This window comes from Mus caroli, unplaced genomic scaffold (genome assembly GCF_900094665.2).
Source record: "Mus caroli unplaced genomic scaffold, CAROLI_EIJ_v1.1 scaffold_22520_1, whole genome shotgun sequence".
Classification (NCBI taxonomy): Eukaryota; Metazoa; Chordata; class Mammalia; order Rodentia; family Muridae; genus Mus; species Mus caroli.
The window spans coordinates 1-9268 of record NW_018389810.1 but is presented as its reverse complement, the minus strand read 5'-3'; the positions used below and the strand labels follow the sequence as shown (position 1 = coordinate 9268).

The 9268-nt window shown below is 43.2% G+C and overlaps 1 pseudogene; it reads left to right on the top strand.

Moving 5' to 3' along the window:
- Positions 1 to 244: 244 nt before the first annotated feature.
- On the top strand, positions 245 to 752 carry LOC110288312 (annotated as a pseudogene).
- The last annotated feature ends 8516 nt before the right edge of the window (positions 753 to 9268 follow it).

Sequence of the window (9268 nt, the reverse complement as noted above, 5' to 3'; positions counted from 1 at the left end):
CAAAGGCAGGGTCCAGCAGTAGGCGTGGCAGGACGAATGAGCAGGAAGCTCCACCCTTGAGCAAGCAGGTTCAAGCAGGTGGGGGGAGACCACACACCACCCCAACAAAACAAACAAAAAGAAAGAACCTTATCCTCTCCCTCTGCCCCCCCAGCGTTGCTTGCGGCTCCACCTGGCTCGCTGATTCCCCTACCCCCCGCTCCCCACCGCTGTCAGGCTAGCTACATTGTCCCCAGATGTCGCCATGATCACCTACAGGGACCTCATCAGTCATGTCTACAAGATCCGGGAGATCGCGTAGGGACTGTGCCTGGAGGTGTAGGGCAAGATGTTCAGTAGAACAGAGGGTGCCATCGATGACTCGGTCATTGGTGGAAATACTAGCACAGAAGGTCGGGAGGGCGAAGGTACCGAAAGCACAGTAGTCACCAGTGTTGACATTGTCATGAACCATCATGTACAAGAAACCAGCTTCACAAAGGAGGCCTACAAAAAGTACATCAAAGACTACATAAAATCACTCAAAGGCAAACTTGAACAGAAACCAGAAAGAGTAAAGCCTTTTATGGCTGGAGCTGTGGAGTGAATTAAGCACATCCTTACTAATTTCAATAACTACCAGTTTTTTTTTTTTTTTTATTGGTGAAAACATGAATCCAGATGGTAAGGTTGCTCTCCTGGACTACTGTGAAGATGGTGTGACTCCATTCACGATTTTCTTTAAGGATGGCTTAGAGATGGAAAAATGTTAACAAATTGGATCTGTCATCATAATTGGCTGCTGCTTACCATCCATACAACACTAGGACTTAGGACAAATGGGACTAATGTCATCTTGAGCTTTTATTTTGACAGTGATTTATTTGGAGTGGAGGCATTTTTTTTTTTCAAAGAAAAAAAAAACCTGTCATGTGGGTTGTCTAAAAATAAAGTGCATTTAATTAAAAAAAATAGAAAGAAAGAACCTTATCTCAAAAGAGGTGGGGAAAGCTGAGAAGATAGCTCAGTGGTTAAGAGCAGGTGCTGCGCTCTCTCTCTCTCTCTCTCTCTCTCTCTCTCTCTCTCCTCTCTCAACTTTTATTGAGAGTAGATTNTTTTTTTTTTTTTTTTTTGGTTTTTCGAGACAGGGTTTTTNTGTGTAGCCCTGGCTGTCCTGGACCTCACTTTGTAGACCAGGCTGGCCTTGAACTCAGAAATCTGCTTGCCTCTGCCTCCCGAATGCTGGGATTAAAGGCGTGCACCACCACGCCCGGCGAGAGTAGATTCTTGCTGGGTCCTTCCAGCACTCTGGAAAGAAAGCCAGGTAGATCTCTGTGAGTTTGAAACCAGCCTGTTCTACAAAGTGAGTTCCAGGACAGCCAGGGCTACACAGAGAACCCCTGTCTCAAAAACAAACAAACAAACAAACAAACAAACAAACAAACAAACGATATAGATTCTTTTCTCATACAGTCTATCCTGATTACAGTTTCACCCCCCTGTACACAGTCCTCCCAGTCCTTCCCCACGTCTCCTCCTCCATTGTAGATGCATTCTGTTTCTCATTAGGAAAACAAAAACAAAAACCAAACCCAAACCCAAACAACAAACCAAAACAACAGGCTTCTAGGCAGTAACAACCAAACATGACAAAATAAAATATAAGATGAAATAAAATCTACCACATTGAGGACGGACAAGGCAACCAACAGAAGAAAAAGAACCCCAAGAGAATCAGAGACCAACTTGTTACACACTTAGGAGTCCATAAAAATACTAAGTTGAACGATGTGTGTGTGTGTGTGTGTATACATACATAGGACTGGGGGCAGCGTTGTGCTTGCTGGTTTACTCTCTGTGAGAGCATATGAGCTTTACTCATGTTGATTTAAAGGCCTTGTTCTTGTTCTCCTGGTGTCCTCCATCCCCTCTGGCTCTTACATCCTTTCTACCTCCTCTTCCTTGGGGTAGACTTCCTTCCTAAACTCTGAGGAGAAGGATTTAGAGCTGTGTGTTCCAAGGGCCCTCTCTCTTTCTGCGTAATGTCTGGCTGTGGGTCTCTGCATCTGTTCCTGTCTACTACAGGAGGAAGCTTCTCTGGTGATGACTGAATAACGGACAGATCTATGAGTATAGTAGATTATTATTAGGAGCCATTTCATTGATACTTTTTTTTTTTGGCCAGTAGTGTTTGGTTTTACCCTAGTTCTCTAGGCTATCTTGTCTAGTCTCTGGTTCTTGGTCATTCAAAGCAGAGTCAGGTATGGGTTCCATTTCATGGAACCCATGGGCTTTAAGTCAAATCAGACATTGGTTGGCTCCTCTGACAGGTTCTGCACCACCATTGCCCTAACATGTATTACAAGTAGGACAGACTGTAGGTCAAAGGTTTGGTGACTGGGTATGTGTCCACAGTTCTTTTTTAGTAGCCTTCTGAGTACCTTCCCACACAAACAACACTAAAATATAGGGATGAAGGCTCCATGTAGGCACCGGTTCAGCCTCTTTATGTTCCGTGAGTAGTGTGGGTATTATCATCAACAATGGGGCCCCACTCTCGTTTTGTGGAGAGCAACCCCTTATCACGGCAACATTCTGCATTATTTGGGGATTTCCATGGGACTCCCTTGGCTAACAATTCAACTGGATAAAACCCGATTCTGCTACTGGAAGCTTTGTTTGGGGACAAGAGATGCCAGTTGGGGCTTCATATCCCCCACTACTAGGAGACCTCATTAGGATTGGCTTCCTATATTTTAAGGAGGTTTCCACTGTACTAGGTTCCCATACCATCCCTCAAATGCCTCTCAGTTCCAGCTGTCTCTTCTCATATTCCCTTCCTCAACCTCCAGTTCTCTTCCAGTCTTTACTTGATGCTCCCATTCCTGCCTCCCTCTCCTAGTCCATCTGTAAAATCTATTTTATTTGCCCCTCACAGGGGATCCATGTGTCCCCCTAGTCTCTTCTATACCTAACCTCTCTGGGTCTATGGATTGTAGGTTGGTTATCATTAAATACCGTTTTCTTTAATCATTCTGTGGAGAAACATCTACATTGATACTAGGTTTTGGATTATGACAGAGCAGCAATAAACTTGTTTGAGCAAGTGTTTCAACAGTAGGATGAAGCATCCTGTGGGTATATGCCCAAGAGCAGTATTACTGGATCTTGAGGTAGATTGATTCCCAACTTTGAGAAACTGCCATATTGATTTTCATAGTGGCTGTACAAATTTGCACTCCTTTCAGCAATGCTTGAGTGTTCTCTTATTATTCTACATCTTCATGAACTTAGCTGTCACTTGTATTATTAATCTTAGCCCTTCTGATAGGTGATAAGATGGAATCTCAAAGGAATTTTGATTTGCATTTCCCCATGCCTAAGAATGTTGAACATTTTTATAAGTATTCCTGCTATCAAGTTTAGTGTACCTGGTTTTGTTATGTCGAGGTCTTTGATCCATTTGGAACTGAGTTTTGTATAGGGTGAAAAGTATGCATCTATTTGCATTGTTCTACATGCAGACATTCAGTTTGACCAACACCATTTGTTGAAGATGCTCTCTTTTTTCCAATGTATATTTCTGGCTTCTTTATCAAAACATGTCTATAGGTGTGTGTATTTATGACTATGTCTTCAATTGGGTTCCATTGATCAATTTGTCTGTTTTTAGGCCAATACCATGTTTTTATTACTATAATTCTATAGTTCAACCTGAAACCAGAGATGGTGATATTTCCAGCAGTTATTTTATTATTCAGGATTCTTTTAGCTATCCTGAGGGCTTTTTTTTTTTTTTTTTTTNTATATGAAGTTGACTAATGTTCTTTTTGAGATCTGTGAAGAATTAATACTGGAATTTTGATGGGTATTGCATTGACTATGTAGATTGCTTTTAGTAGGATGGCCATTTTTACTATGTTAATCCTATGGATCCATGAGCAATGGAGATCTTTCCATCATCTGATACCTTCTTCAATTTCTTTCTTCAAAGACTTGAAGTTTGTAATCAAACAAGTCTTTACTTGCCTGATTAGAGTTCCCCTGAGATATATTATTTGAGGCTATTGTGAAAGTGTTGTTTCTCTGATTTCTTTTTTGGTTCATTTGTCATTTGTATATAGGAAGGCTACTGATTTTGGTTAATTTTATATTCATCTCTTTGATGGCATCTTTATCACCTGTTGTTCCTTAGTTGAATTTTTAGGGTCACTTATGCATACTATCATACCTTCTGTAAATAAAGATATGCTGACTTATTTCTTTTCTTGTTGAATCCCCTTGATCTCCTTTAGTTGTCTATTTGCTGTAGCCAAAACTTCAAGTAATATATTGAATATATATGAAGAGAGTAGACAACTGTGTCTTGTTCCTGATTTTAGTGAAATTGCTTTGAGTTTTTCTCCATTTAATTTGATGTTGGCTATAGACTAGCTGTAAACTGCTTTTATTATGTTGAGGTATATCCCTTGTATCCCTAATCTCTCCAGGACTTTTATCATGAAAGGGTGTTGGATTTTTGTCAAAGGCATTTTCTGCATCTAAGATGACTCTGCAATGTTTTTTCTTTCAGTTTGTTTATATGGTAGATTGTACTTACTGATTTTTGTATACTGAAACATCCCTGTGTCTCTGGGATAAGGTCTACTTGAGCATGATGGGTGATCTTTTGGATGTTTGTAAGTATTTTATTGAGAAATTTTGCATCTATCGTCATAAGGGAAGATGGTCTGGAATTCACTTTCTTTCTTGGGGTCTTTGTGTGATTTGGGTATCAAGGTGACTGTAGTCTCATAAAATTAATTGGGGGCAATGTTCCTTGTGTGTTTATTTTGACATTAACTTTTTTTTTTTTATTCTGATAAAGTACTGCACTAAGATCATCTGGCCTTGGGCCTTTTTTATTGTTGTTGTGTTAAGTTTCAAACCTGGGACAAGAGGATGAAGTGCTTACTTAACATATTAAAGCAGATTTGGCCTCCAGGTTACCCAGGCATCCTTCAGTCCTTACCTGTTACAAGGTATGTTGGCATATCCAAACATCAAACACAAATTCTCTGGCCTTTCCCCCAGAGGCTCTACCCTTTATAATCCTGACATTGGGTTACTTGCTTTCTTTTGTTCCCTTTGTACCTTTGACATCTTGGTTGCTATACTTGGTTCCTCTCCTCCTCTTCCCACATGATTCAGAGCCATGACCGCTGGACTCTTCCAGTTGTGTCTATCTCTGGCTATGATCTCCCACATATCTGTAATAGAGATCTCCACCACACCTAGGAGCAGTCATATCCTTTCCTTTCCTTTCCCTTTCTATTTTTCCACTCAGGTTCTATAAAATGAATTATTTTTAATATAAATATATGTAGTAAATTAATCCAGAGGCTGTATTTCTTTACCCTTGCTTGTCCCAAATAACCACACAGAGAAACCAAGATTTATTTCAAGCTGCACCTCAATATTTGGGCAGTTAAATAATTTATATAACCTCTATGCTACTTTATCTATCTCCCAGTCCCAACCTGTGATACTTGCATATTTTTATTGATCTGGATCTTTGTGTTTCAGATATTTTTTTTTCTCAAGGTATCTTCTCAGACCCTTTCTTTGTGGAGATCTGATCTGAAACTCCCTCCTGCCTTTCTCCTTCCCCTGACTGGTGAAAGCCCTTCCTCGTTCTCTCTTCTGCCCAGCCACCGGGTGATCAGGATTTATTCACCAGGCAGAGAGTAAATGGTAACAATTGTTTACATAAACAGGAGATTCTTGATATAACCATTACAATCCCATATCTGGGTTGAAACAAGATATAAAGGCAGAGAAGTTAGCATTTAAGTGACACAAAGATAACCTTTACACAGTGACACACCTTTATACCTACAAGGTTGGATGAATTTGCCCCTTCTATTTCACTGGGGGTTATAGATCTGTTTTAAGTTGCTTATCTGGTTGTGATTTAACTTTGGTAAGTAGCACCTTTCAAGAAAATTATTGGAAAAAACGCGAGACCCACCCACCACAATGGCACATGGTGCAGGCAGAAAAGACACCCCGAGGCCCACCAGCCATGTGGCTTACCTTCAGCGGGAGTCACTACAGTGTGCAAGTATGTGGGAGACAGATGGAAGAGAAAGAAGCAGAACAGTTGGAGAATTATGAAGAAAGGCGGAACTAGAGATGTGAGGGTGACGAAGAATAGCCTATTGTGGGTAGCACGTCCACCACCTGAGGCCATGGTAAAGCCCCAGCCCATGCTGCTGCTGAGAGCCATGTCTGGGCCTGTGACCATGCACCAGACCATGGGGCTGTGCAGACATCCCTGGTCTGTGCTGTAGTCTGGGACCCCATCAATGTCCAAGGGCTGTGCAAAGATGACCCCGCCCCTTACACGAGGCAGTGCTTGGGAGAGCCAGTTTTGCCTGGGCAGCACAGTAGGCTGCCAGCCCATCAGCACTCCAGCCCCTATACCACCAGGGTGGGCTCCAGCACTGTCATGGCTAGCTCATGGCTATGCTGCAGCTTGCAAGGGCTTGCAGGGTCAGCTCACCCGCACCCATGCCCTCTGGGTCAGCTCACCAGCACCCATGACCAATTAGGGCGGCTCTCCTGTGCTGCCCTGTCGAGGTGTGGTGCCTATTCTCCCATTTGTTGCAGTCAGCAAGGGGCTAAGCCAGCTCTTCTGCCTCCTCTGGTGGCAGAGGCACTGATAAGCTGGCCTTGAGTGCCTGAATGTGGACGAGGGGGCCCTGCTCCTTGTCGTCTACAGCACTGGGTGAGGTGGAGAACTTACTTACCCTGGTCATGTGGGTGCAGGAGACTTGGAGGGCTGACAACCACCCAAGCCCAGATCCAGGGCTTTGAGTTGGTCCACCCGGGAGCCGCCGGTGAAAGGGCTAGCCCTGCAGATCCAAAGCTGCAGGATGTCCATGGCACAGGGCAACACCTGAATATCCGAAAGGAGTCCTGGTAAGGATCCAGTGTTGATGGTGTAGCAGAAGCCAGAGGTCTCCAACCAGACCAATGACTCATTGCAATAAACATTTGCAAATAAAGATGTGTGGACTGAAGGGTATACTATGGGACAGACTGTGACACACTACAGTTTTCACGATGGGATATTTTCTATGCTTTGTTTTGTTTTGTCTATTTAAAAAAATTTATTTTCTTTCTTTTGTAAAGGAGGTTGCAAGGGCACAGGGGAGATCTAAGAGAACGGGGAGATGAGTGGGGTTGGGGTGCACGGTGTGAAACTCACGAAGAATCAATAAAGGAGTTTTTTTTTTTTTTTTTTTTTAAAGGAAAGTTACCCATTTAATTTAGATTTTTCCATTTTGGTGGAGTACAGTTTTTTAAAGATTGTCCTTACGATTCTCTTGATTACCTATGTGTTTGTTGTTCGGGTCCCCTTTCCTTTTTTCGGTTTTAAACATCATTATTAAATTATTTTATTTATTTACATTCTGTACTGGCTAGTTTTGTGTCAGCTTGACACAGGCTGGAGTTATCACAGAGAAAGGAGCTTCAGGTGAGGAAATGCCTCCATGAGATCCAGTTAGTGATCAAGGGGAAAGGCCCCTTGTGGGTGGTGCCATCTCTGGGCTGGTAGTCTTGAGTTCTATAAGAAAGCAAGCTGAGCAAGCCAGGGGAAGCAAGCCAGTAAGTAACATCTCTCTATGGTCTCTGCCTCAGCTCCTGCTTCCTGACCTGCTTGAGTTCCAGTCCTGACTTCTTTTGGTGGTCAACAACAATGTGGAAAGTGTAAGCTGAATAAATCCTTTCCTCCCCAGCTTAATTCTTGGTCATGATATTTGTGCAGGAATAGAAACCCTGGCTAAGGCACATTCCATAAGTTGCCCCCCTTCCTGGTTCCCTCCCTGAGTTCTTCACTCCATCCCTCTTTCCCCCTACCTTTGAGAGGGTGCTCCCCACCCACCCTCCCATCTCCACCTCACTTCTACCAGCAGCATCCCTCTTCCCTGGGGCATCACATTTCTACAGGACTAAGTGGATCTTCTCCCTTTGAGACCAGACAAGGCAGTCCTCTGCTACACACATGCCTGGGGCTACAAACCAGCTCATGTATGCACCTTGGTTTCTGGCTTAGTCTCTGGGAGCTCTGAGGGATCCAGGTTAATTGACACTGTTGTTCTTCCTATGGGATTGCCATCTCCTTCAGCTCCTTCAGTTCTTCCTCTAATTCTTCAGTATTGGTCCCTGACCTCAATCCAATGGTTGGCTGTAAGTATCTGCATTTGTCTCAGTTAGTTGCTGGTAGCCCTCCAAGGACAGCTCCATATACTCAGTATTAGGATTTGGTCTGCACAAACGCCCAAGTTGGGCTGGTCATTGGGTGGCCATTCTTTCAGTCTCTGCTTCACTTTTGTCCCTGCATTTCCTATAGACAAGAACAATTCTGGATTAAAATTTTTGGAGATGGGTGGGTGCCCTCCCTGCCTCAACCAGAGGCCATGTCTATTTAGTGGAGGTGGTCTCTTTTGGTTCCATCTCTCCACTGTTGAACATTTTGGCTAATGTCATCCCCATTGATTCCTGGTAGCCCCTTATATCCCAGGTTGCTGGGACTTTCTAGAGGTTCTCCCTCCCCCTCAACCCCTACTGTTGCATATTTTGGTTCATTCTCCTGGCGCTCTGGGCATCCCTCCTGTCTTTTCCCATATCTGATCTTGCCCCTTCTTTTCTCCTCCCCCCTCTACTCTCCCACTCAGTTTCCTCTCTCCCTCTGCCTGCCATGATTATTTTGTTCCTCTTCTAAGTGGGTTTCAGGTATCCACACTTGAGTCTTCTTTATAAGCTTCTTATGGTCTGTGAGTTGTATCATGGGTATTCCAAGCATTTTTTTTTTTTTTGGCTAATATCCACTTATCAGTGAGTACATACAACACATGTCCTTTTGTGTCTGGGTCATCTCATTCAGGTTATTTTCCAGTTCGATCCATTTGCCTGCAAAATCCATGATGTCCCCATTTTTAATAGCTGAATAGTATTCCATTGTATAAACGAACCACATTTTCTGTACCCATTATCTGGTTGAGGGACACTGGGGTTGTTTCCAGCTTTCAATATTCTTTCTATGTTCTGTACATTTAGTGTTTTTGTTATTATGTGCCAAGGGGACTTTCTTTTCTGGTCCAGTTTATTTAGTGTTCTGTAAGCTTCTTGTATCTTTATAGGTATCTTTTTGTTTTGGTTAGGTGTGGCCTCCCTTCCCCCCAGCTTGGAACCTGCCTGCTCTAGGGTGGAGCTACCGGCTCATTCGTCCTGCCACGCCCAC